The sequence below is a fragment of the Cyprinus carpio genome, chromosome B7, assembly GCF_018340385.1.
Source record: "Cyprinus carpio isolate SPL01 chromosome B7, ASM1834038v1, whole genome shotgun sequence".
In the NCBI taxonomy this organism is placed as follows: domain Eukaryota; kingdom Metazoa; phylum Chordata; class Actinopteri; order Cypriniformes; family Cyprinidae; genus Cyprinus; species Cyprinus carpio.
The window spans coordinates 34,973,013-34,985,196 of record NC_056603.1 but is presented as its reverse complement, the minus strand read 5'-3'; the positions used below and the strand labels follow the sequence as shown (position 1 = coordinate 34,985,196).

General features: G+C 40.1%; 1 protein-coding gene across 1 annotated transcript in view; it reads right to left on the bottom strand.

Moving 5' to 3' along the window:
* The window catches only part of mrc1a (mannose receptor, C type 1a), a 225,771-nt gene that overhangs the window by 156,528 nt on the left and 57,059 nt on the right, over positions 1-12,184 (bottom strand). The gene's annotated exons all lie outside the window — the stretch shown is intronic.

The following is a 12,184-nucleotide window of genomic DNA, read 5'->3' as shown; positions in this document are numbered from 1 at the left end:
TTTCAGCAGGGCCGTTACTGGGGAAACCTCTCTCTTGCGCGGTCTACAAACACCTCCTGTTGGCAGAGAAGGAATTTGCATATGCCACTGTGGGAAACACCGCTTCTGTTATGAATACTATGAGATTTTTTGGTTTGAATGTTTGTTTGTGATGAACGTTGTTATTAGAGTAGTTAATTGTTAGCATAAGCGCGGCTAACACTAATATAATGAGCATTAGAATTAAATTTCTTTATTAACTATTTAATGCTCCTATAAGTTTTATTAGGGTAAAAAACATGATGATATTTACTATTTTTACACACCAGAGGCTTTTTAATGAATTGTGAATCTAAAATATATGTGTTAGAGAATGTACAAATTAACATTGTTGATCATATCAGTCAGAAAAGCAGGTTTTTTTTTTGTTTGTTTTTTTTTAAGCTAACTTAGTTGTTATTCTTGGCTTTAAAATTCAAAATCCCTTTAAAATTAAATATGTACACAGTTTGGATTAAATTAAAGTATAGTCATTTTTTTTATTACCATGTTTTTGCGTTTTGCTTTGGTACCGAAACTGGTACCGAGAACCGTGGATTTTCACTGGTAATGGTACCGAATACTGAAATTTTGGTACCGTGACAACACTAAAACAGCAACTATTTAATTTTTTAGTCCTGTATGGAATGCAAATCCTGCCATAATTTTAAAAAATAATAATAAAAAAATGTACAAAGAAATGTGAAAAACAAATATAAATAAATATCTAAATAGAAATTAATAATTAGAAATCATTGGAATTAGAGTTTTATTTCCTTATTTATTTTTATATTTTTTCCACAATTATTTATTTATGATTTTATTTATTTATAATTTATTTATTTCCACTTTTTTACACATATTTATTTATTTATTTATTTCCACATTTTTTATTTCTACATTTATTTATTTTTACATTTATGTACTTCTACATTTCTTTGTCTGTAGGGTAATGAAAATGGCATGTTTTACCTCAGGAATAGCAATCGAGCCAGAGTAGGCAAGGGGTAAGCTTTGAGGCCACAGTGACACCTTGTGGGTTCCAAACGAAGTACAAGAAGTGTAAGCCTACATGATGCGCCTGTTGATAGTGTGGGATGAATGATTAAGATGGGCAGTATGGCCAAAAGCTAGCAAAAGCCTATAATCACTTTCTTATGCGCTGTTTTTAGGTTTCACTTTCAAGTTTCAACGCATACAACGCATCTTTCAAAGATTCGGAATAGATGGAGGCATCAGTTACTGTAGAAGATTTGTCACCTTGCGCCACTTCCCGTGTGGTCAACGCAACTGATTCTAATGGGTTCTGTTGGTGTAGACATGGCTTTAGATAGATTTGAGGAATCCTGGGCTCGGCTAATGAATTTTCATCATAAGCAATATACGAACATAACAAATACCCTAGCTATTCTATAAAACAAAATTCTCATTCGAAAAATCATAAATCACGAATATGTTTAAATTTAAAAAAAATTCCCATCACTCCGTACCTGACCTTGATTACAAGCTCACCTGATGCTTGTTTATTGGACTACTTAAGCCTCTGCCTCACACTCACTCTTTGTGAAGTCTTGGTTTGCCCCAGCTGACATTTCTAAGCATTATCATCTTCTCTATTGGATTACTGTTTTTGACCTTGGACTGTTCTCTCGCTTTTGGATTCTTAGCTGCCTGCCATTTGACCCCCTTGCCTTGTTTTTTTGGACTGTCATTTACTCTGCTTGCTGCCAGCCCCGACCACTCACCTGTATTGTTACTCTGCCTTTGTCTCATCTCTGATAACCCTGTTACTGTTCTCTGACCATTACCTGTATGATTCTGTTTACTTTTATTAAAAGCTGCAAATGGATCCTCACTCTACTGACTCATCATTACAGAAGACTTTGCCAAAACTTGATCCAGCAGCAGTCTTCAGACTCACCACCAAAGTCTCTGCCCAGCCAACGTACTGGCCACACACCAACATCAGCTACCATGCCTCACGTCTCTCACAGAGTAGTTAGTAATGACTTTGCAAAGGTTACGGCTACCTACATCTGAGTCTGCCTCGCTGCCATTAGAACCAACACCTAAAGCACATCCTTCGAGTCACTCCACAGCCAGTCCCTGCCTAGCTTACCCAGAGAAATTTGACCGCACACCAGCTAAATGTAAGGGTTTTTTCTACAATGCTCCTTGTGTGTTTCTCAACAATCTGTGTTATACTCCACAGATGAAGGCTGCATTGCTTTTGTATGCTCTCTCTTGACTGACAAAGCATTAGACTGGGCTACTGCTGTATGGAGTTTCATTTGCCCAGCCTTTCTCTAGTTTGAGAGTTTTTTGCAGCGCTATCGAGAGGTGTTTGTTTTCCCCGCGGGAGGAGATTGAGCGGGTGACAGTTGTGACAGGGGAGAAGCACGGCATCAGAGCTTGCTCTGACGTTTCACACACTGGCTGCACAAACTAGATGGTCTGATGATCCCTTAAAGCTGCATTTTCGCAAGGGACTGAATCTGGAGTTACAGGCTGAACTCACTTATCGAGATGAGGGAAAAACTTTGGATCAACTAATTGATCTCGCCATTCACATCAACAATCTGATTCGCTCTAGGAGACCCAGCAGGGTTTCAACGTTCTCTTACCCATGTCCTCTTGTTATTCCTGAACAAGAAACTATGCAAGTGGGATACACACACATCTCTCCAGAGGAAAGAGATCGTCTTTATCGCCAAAACCTCTGTCTCTACTGTGGTCAAGCCGGTCATGTGAGTTTTCTGCCCTACAAGACCAAGGAAGCACTCCTCCACAATGGCTTTAATCGATTCTGGAGCAGCAGGAAATTTTATTGATGCTGACTTTTCCAGAACTCATGATCTCCCACTCATGGCCTGTAAATCTCCCTTGGCAGTGGCAGCGCTAGACAGGAAGCCTCTTGGCACTGGTCAGGTCCAACATGCCACCAATGACATCTGCCTGACCACCGGCGTCTTGCACTCACAATAATTTGCTTCTACATCATACAAGCTCCCAACAACCAAGTTGTCCTTGGACTCCCCTGGCTTCAGCTACATGAACCACAGATCTTATGAACTGAGGGTCAAATCACTCACTGGTCAGCCAAGTGTTTCACACAGTGTCTTCAGACTCTTAGAACCCATGTTACTTGAAGCAGCCACTGTCAAAATAGATCCCTCACACTCAACCGACATTCCCTCCGACTATGCTGACATAACCGAGGTGTTCAGTAAGGCCAAAGCCACCCAACTACCTCCACATCGATCCAGCGACTGTGCCATCGAGGTGTGGTGCTTCCCGGCACCACACCTCCCAAGGGTTGAATCTTTCCCCTTTCACAACCAGAGACTGAGTCCATTAAGGCCTATATAGAGGAGGAATTAGCTAAAGGCTTCATCATTTCATCCATGTCTCCTGCATCTGCTGGATTATTCTTTGTCAAGAAGAGTGATGGGAGTCCTCGGCCTTGTATTGACTATAGGGGTTTAAATGAAGTAACTGTTAAATTCCGGTACCCTCTACCTCTGGTTCCCCTGGCTCTTGAACAGCTTCGCTCAGCCAAATACTTCACTAAGCTTGATCTATACTATGCTTACAATTTGATTCACATCAGAGAGGGGGATGAGTGGAAGACGGCTTTCTCTACCACATCTGGGCACTATGAGTACCGGGTTATGTCGTTTGGGCTTGTCAACAGTCCCTCAGTCTTTCAGGCATTCATAAATGATGTGTTCCATGACATGATCAATAGATGGGTCATGTCAACATTCTCGTTTATTCTGACTCCCTTGAGACACACATTAACCATGTCAGAGCTGTTCTACAACGTTTAATCTCCCAACAGTTATACGCGAAGGCAGAGAAATGTGAGTTTCACCAGACTTCTACCACATTCTTAGAATATGTAGTCAGTCCTGAAGGAGTGGCAATGGATGATCATTTGGTCCAAGCTGTCCTGTGCTGGTCCCGACCTGCAAATGTCAAAGAGATGTAGAGATTCCTTGGCTTCGTTAACTTTTACAGATGTTTCATCAGAGACTTCAGCTCCATTGCAGCCCCTCTAACGTCTATGATTAAGAGGAGGGGAGGTCGCCTATCCTGGTCACCAGCAGATGACAAAGCCTTTAACCACCTCAAAGAATGTTTCTCCACTGCATCACCCTGATCCTGAACGTGAGTTTGTGGTAGAATTAGATGCCTTCAGCACAGGTGTAGGGGCAGTTCTTTCACAACGTCATGGATGTCCACCCAAACTTTTCCCCTGTGCCTACTTTTCATGCAAGCTAAATCAAGCAGAACAGAACTATGATGTGGGAAACCGTGAGTTATTGGCAATGAAGGCGGCTTTTGAGGAATGGCGACACTGACTTGAGGGGTCCAATTGTCCCTTTTCAGTTCTCACTGACCATCGCAATCTGGAGTATCTCCACAGTGCAAAAAGACTCAATCACAGACAGGCCAGGTGGGCCCTGAATTTATCACTGACCATCGCAATCTGGAGTATCTCCACAGTTTCTCAAAACACCAAAGCAGATGCACTCTCACGTCAATTTGAGTCCGCTTACCAACCCCTTTCACCAGATCCCATCTTGCCTACCACTCTCATTGTAGCACTGGTGCAGTGGGATATCAGGACTTCTGAATGTCCACCCAACAAGACCTTTGTACCTCCTTCCTTGAGGAACCGAGGTCATTCAACAAGTTCATGATCTCCCCAGCTCCGGACATCCAGGAAGAACTGCATCCAACGTCTCTCAGTCACAACTTCTCCTCACTTTGCACTGACAGCATTGCATTCATTAAGAATTGTGTAACCTGCAACTTTCCAAGTCCTCTAAGCAGATGACTACAGGTTTGCTACCCTTACTAAAAAGAAGTTTATTTGTGCTATTTTATACTTCTTCTAACCTAAAAAAGGGAAAGTGGCTTTTAGTTTACTTTTTGGTACTTCTCAGAAATGGGCTTTATGTACTTCTCAGAAAGTATACTTAAAATGACATTTAAGTATACTTGACTTATACTTACAAAAAGTCTAAATATACTTGAACTTTACTTAAGTATACTTAATAAAATAAACTTGCTACTACTTTTGGTAAGGGTACAACCACTACCCATTTCTCAGAAACCCTGGTCTCACATTGTCATAGATTTTATCACTGACCTCCCTAACTCCAAAGGCAATACCATCATTCTCACTGTCATTGATTGCATCAAGAAAGAAACAGTCGAGTGACAGATGAGGACAGCAGTTTGTAAGTGTTTTGCCTCATTTTCTCATTAGACTACTGCGTGATCGTCGTTGCTAGGAAAACTTTGCTTTAATTACTGTGTGGCTTACCCTGGTAAATACGCGTGAAGTGGCGTTTGGTTTTGCATTTGCCTATCGCGGGACTGGACAGTTTCGGTCTGCTAAATAGGGAGGCGTGACCAAAGCCAGTAAGCACTACTTAAAGAGCTGTTTTGTAAGCGCTTGTCAGAAGAAACAGTCGAGCGACAGATAAGGACAGCAGTTTGTAAGTGTTTTGCCTCGTTTTCTCATTAGACTACTGCGTGATCATCGTTGCTAGGAAAACTTTGCTTTAATTACTGTGTGTCTTACCCTGGTAAATACGTGTGAAGTGGCGTTTGGTTTTGCGTTTGCCTATCGCGGGACTGGACAGTTTCGATCTGCTAAATAGGGAGGCGTGACCAAAGCCAGTAAGCACTACTTAAAGTCGAGCGACAGATAAGGACAGCAGTTTGTAAGTGTTTTGCCTCGTTTTCTCATTAGACTACTGTGTGATCGTCGTTGCTAGGAAAACTTTGCTCTCTATTTGCTCTCTATTCCAGTTGGTCTCTGGAACTGCCAGTCTGCTGTTAACAAAGCAGACTTCATTTCTTCTATTGCTACTCATTCCGGTCTCAACCTCATGGCACTGACTGAGACTTGGATCAAACTTGAAGACACTGCCACTCCCGCAGCCCTCTCCACTCATTTCACTTGTTCCCACACCCCTAGTACGACTGGGAGGGGTGGGGGTACTGGTCTCCTTATATCAAAAGATTGGAAATTTGATCTTCAACCACCACCTACAGGTAACGGTTCATTTGAATCACATGCTGTTACTGTATACCCACCCTGTTAAAGTCCACTTTGTGGTCATTTATCGTCCCCCAGGTCAATTGGGAAACTTCTTGGAGGAGTTGGACGTGCTGCTATCAAACTATCCTGAAGATGGTACTCCTCTGGTACTGCTTGGTGACTTCAACATCCACCTAGATAAACCCCAGGCTGCTGACTTCAACACTCTGCTCGCCTCATTTGATCTCAAGCGAGTGTCTACTACAGCGACTCACAAATCAGGCAACCAACTGGACCTCATCTACACGCGCTGTTGCTCAGTGGACAACTCTTTAGTTGCTCCACTGCACACCTCAGACCACTTCCTCATTACTGCTAACCTAGCACTTACTCCTGAAGCGGCACGAGCTCCACCGCAGGTCACCTTTCGACGGAACCTACGCTCACTCTCTCCATCTCGCCTATCCTCTGTGGTTTCATCCTCACTTCCTTCACTCTCACAGTTTTCAGCTTTGGACACGAACAGTGCTACGGACACTTTTTGCTCCACTCTAACCTCTTGCTTGGATAACTTTTGCCCACTATCGTCTAGACCGGCACGCTCCACACCATCTGCCCCCTGGCTGTCCGATGTTCTCCGTGAACATCGCTCTAAACTCAGGGCTGCAGAGAGGAAATGGCATAAATCAAGAAACTCTACCGACCTCAGTGTGTATCTGTCTCTCCTCTCTTCCTTCTCTGTAAACGTCTTCACTGCTAAAACATCATACTACCATGACAAAATTAACAACTGTTGTGACGCTCGGACACTCTTCAAAACCTTCTCTTCCCTTCTTAATCCGCCTTCTCCTCCATCGACTCTTACAGCTGACGACTTTGCAAATAAGACAAGAGCCATCAGCGACCAATTTGCCACACTGAGGATAACTTCACAACTACTAATGCACCCTCTCTCTCCTCCTTCTCTCCACTCTCAGAGACGGACGTTTCCAAACTTATCCTGTCCAGTCATCCTACTACTTGCCCACTTGATCCGATCTCCACTCACCTCCTTCAAGCAATTTCTTCTTCAGTTATACCTTCACTTACTCACATTATCAACTCCTCTCTTCACTCTGGAACATTTCCCTCAGCATTTAAGCAGGCTCTCGTAAGCCCACTGCTGAAGAAACCATCTCTAAATCCAGCACTTCTAGAAAACTACAGATTGGTATCCCTTCTTCCATTCATTGCAAAGACACTTGAACGAGCTGTGTTCAACCAGCTCTCTATGTTTCTTGTACAGAACTACCTCCTGGACAGCAACCAATCTGGCTTTAAAAGTGGCCTCTCAACTGAGACTGCCCTGCTCTCGGTTACTGAAGCCCTGCGACTGGCAAGAGCAGCTTCAAAATCCTCAGTACTCATTTTGCTGGACCTGTCTGCTGCTTTTGACACTGTTAATCACCAGATTCTCCTATCCGCCCTTAGAAAGATGGGCATCTCTGGAACTGCACTCCAGTGGCTTAACTCCTACCTTTCTGATAGATCCTTCATGGTGTCTTGGAGAGGGGAAGTTTCTAAGTCACAACAACTTGCTATTGGGGTTCCTCAAGGCTCATTACTTGGACCACTTCTCTTCTCCATCTACATGACGTCATTAGGATCTGTCATTCAGAAGCATGGCTTTTCCTATCACTGCTACGCTGATGACACTCAACTCTACTTTCTCATTCCAACCAGATGACCCGACGGTAGTTGCTCGCATTTCAGCCTGTCTGAGTGACATTTCTAGCTGGATGAATGACCATCACCTTCAGCTTAACCTTACTAAGACTGAACTGCTGGTGGTTCCAGCTAACCCATCGTTTCATCACAACTTCTCTGTACAGCTGGGTTCGTCAACCATAACTCCTTCCAGGACAGTCAGAAACCTAGGAGTTGTGATGGATGATCAGTTAAGCTTCACCGACCATATTGCTACAACGACCCGGTCCTGCAGATTTGCCTTATACAACATTAGGGAGATTAGACCATTCCTGTCAGAGCAAGCCACCCAACTTCTTGTCCAAGCTCTTGTTCTCTCCAGACTGGACTATTGTAATGCTCTCCTGGCGGGCCTTCTTGCATGTACTATCAAGCCTCTACAACTGATCCAGAATGCAGCAGCGAGGGTTGTCTTCAATGAGCCAAAAACAGCTCATGTTACTCCTCTCCTCATCAGGTTACACTGGCTACCAGTAGCCGCTCGCATTAAATTCAAGGTACTGATGCTTGCCTACAAGACGACCACTGGCACGGCGCCAACATACCTAAGCTCATTAGTTCAATCTTACGCGCTCTCCAGAAGTTTGCGCTCTGCAAGTGAACGACGCCTTGTGGTGCCATCCCAAAGAAGTTCAAAATCACTCTCACGGACTTTTTCCTGGACTGCGCCCAGCTGGTGGAATGACCTCCCGATCTCAATTCGAACAGCTGAGTCTTTACTCATTTTCAAAAAATATCTAAAGACTCATCTTTTTTTTCGCCTGCACTTAACCAACTAATACTAGTACTTACCTTTTCTTTTTCTTGTCTATCATATTCATTAAAAAAAAAAAAACCCTGGACTAGACTAACTGAGACTTGTCATAGCACTTGTATACCGTTGTTGTTCTCTTGTTGATCTGATTGTTTCTACTGTTCTCATTTGTAAGTCGCTTTGGATAAAAGCGTCTGCTAAATGATTAAATGTAAATGTAAATGTAATGCATCACCAAGTCCTGTCGTCTGATACTCGCACCCTTTCAGTGCGTACTTGGATTCCAACCACCTCTCTTTCCCTGGTCTGGGGAACCCACAGAATTACCTGCATTTAATGACTGGCTCAGGAGGAGTGAAGCTACCTGGACCGAGGCTCATACAGCGTGCTGTCAGGAGACAGGAGGAAAAAGCAGATCACCGACGTCCCAGCCCTGAGTATGTCATGCAAAAGTTCATTTATTTCAGTAATTCAACTTAAATTGTGAAACTTGTGTATTGAATAAATTCAATGCACACAGATTGAAATATTTTAAGTCTTTAGTCCTTTTAATTGTGATGAATTTGGTTCACATTTGAACAAAAACCCACCAATTCTCAACAAATTAGAATACTTCATAAGACCAATAAAAAAATTCTAGTGAATTGTTGGCCTTCTGGAAAGTATGTTCATTTACTGTACATGTACTCAATACTTGGTAGGGGCTCCCTTTTGCTTTAATTACTGCCTCAATTCGGCATGGCATGGAGGTGATCAGTTTGTGGCACTGCTGAGGTGGTATGGAAGCCCAGGTTTCTTTGACAGTAGACTTCAGCTCATCTGCATTTTGTGGTCTCTTGTTTCTCATTTTCATTTTCTCACTTTTCTTAATTTGTGCTTAATGTAAAAGAAAACATTAGCTTTATTGCTATGTTTGTGTTCCTAATAAATGTCACAGCAATGTGTCTTGAATATGTTTTGAATTAAGTCAGATGCTTTTAAGTCCCTTTCATTATGTTATATATATATATATATATATATATATATATATATATATATATATATATATATATATATATATATATATATATATATTATTTCATTGTTTTTTTTTTTTTTGTTTTTTTTTTAATGCCTTAGCCTATGTTTAATTCCCTTAATTTTAAAATTTTTAGTGTTGTTTTTAAATGTTTAGTCAAACAATAATATATTATCTCATCTGTCAAAAATTCGGCTTAAAATGTATTGGTTTTAAGTGAAAACAATAGGCTTTTTTCCATTACATTTCCTGAGTTGCAGGTTAGAACAAAATAAACCATTACTTAATTAATTCAAGGCACTGTAATTATCCATTTGACGTAAAATTATTATTTATATATATATATATATATATATATATATATATATATATATAATTAATATTATTTATTTTATATCTATATATATATATATATATATATATATATATATATATATGAGAGAGAAATGACAATTTAGGCTATACTTTGCAGAAAAAAATGAAATCATTTAATTTGCAGTGCTAACTTATGAATTAAATGAAAAACAAGAAATAAATCACAACAACAACAAGTTTCTTTTTCTTGTAATCAAGAAAGAATATTTGACAAAAATTCAAAATGAATGACGAATGATATTTGACAATGAACGCATCTCTACTGCATAGCCGCATACAATCGTTGGTGTCAAGTCACGAATATTAAGCATGTTTTAGGCTATAATTCATGGCGTGTGTGTTTCCCATGTAGCCTACACCTATTGTTTGATCTAATTCTGGATATGTCCAGCCTAAAACGTGTGGATTTTTTATCCGTATCTGAAGCCATGTCTACACCAAGAGAACCCTTTAGAATCAGTTGATGCGGTGACCACACGGGAAGTGGCACGAGGCGACAAATTTTCTACGGTAACTGCCTCCTTCTATCTCGAATCTGTGAAACATGCGTTGTATGCGTTGTAACTTGAAAGTGAAACCTAAAAAACTGCGTATAAGAAAGGAATTGAAATAAGATTTTGGCCATATTGACCATCTAAATCATTCATCCCACACTATCAACAGGCGCATCATGTAAGCTTACACTTCTTGTACTTCGTTTGGGCCACACAAGGTGTCACTGTGGCTTCAGAGCTTACCCCTCACCTACTCTGTCTCGATTGCTATTCCTCAGGTAAAACACGCCCTTCTCATTACCCTACGGACAAAGAAATGTATAAATAAATGTAAAAATAAAAAAGTAGAAATAAATAAACGTGTAAATAAATGTTAAGAAATAATATAAATAGAAAATCAATAAAAGAACAAATAAATAAATGTGTAAAAAATAATACATAAGGAAATAAAATTATAAATAATTATTTATTTTTGCTTTTTTACTTTTATTTATTTATTTATTTAGTTATGCATTCATGCATTTTTTACAGTTCTTTTGTACATTTTTTTTATTTATTTCTAATTACGGAAGAATTGGCATTCCATAGTCCTGAGCGTATATGTAACAATCTTCACAATCATAGCTGACAGCATAGGTGTGTTTATGCATTAAACTTGTGGCCACAGAAAAATATGTGGTTCCCCCAACATAAGAAGTCGTGGCAATGGGAAATTGATGTTGTTCCCTCAACATAGCATCTTGAAGCCATGACATAAGGATGTCCTTACCTCGACAAAATGATCTCGTGGCCACGACATAATAAGCCCTTTTCGGACGGAGTTTCGATTCTTACCACCTGATGTCTGCGGTTTTCATGTACCAATTCGGACGGGACTAACATCTCCATGTTTATTACAGAGATCAAGCGCTCTGTATGCGTGCATTGGTTATAATCATTCAGATTGATTACCATTAGTATTATCACACAAATGCCATGGTGAAGATAAATGGCTAGTATAGCAAAACCGTGTTAATGCGTGGTTACCTTAGTTTAACTATTATTATTATTATTATTATTATTATTATTATTATTATTTGTAGTAAACCCATGTTTAATTTTCATAAAAGTACATCTGTAATTAAAACATTATGTAATTGAGTGCGGAAATGAACGTGAGTAATCTTACCTGACGCTGATATTACAATCGCGAGTATTAACAGTTGAAGTGATCTGGCTCTTGATTTTATTATTGTTATTTTTATATTATATTCGTATATTCTTTGCGGTAAGAGCATCTACGGTAATTCACGTTGGCCAAAATACACAAGGAAATGCATTGTGAAATAAAATATCGCCGGCAATCACTGACATTCGCATTCGGACGGGATTAGTTTTCTCAGAGCATCACTGAGTTTACTGAAAAACAGTAGGTAATTTGCTGAAAATATTAAGTAATAAATATTTGTACAAAAATTATTTGTGATCCTACTTTGAGTTCGATAATAAAGGAAAACCTAGCATTGTTTAATTTTATGTCATCTTTGTTTTCTATGTGACCAGTTTTATATATTACTTTACACTTTTGAAACACGTAAGTCAGTACGTCACAAAACTAATTACAACCAATGTTTGGTTGACCAAATGGCTATGTTTTTCACCCTTCATTTTTGCCTTTTTGTAGGTCCATCAGTGGGATGTTTCCCAGATTTGCTTGCATAAGGTAAGAATGAATTAATGTA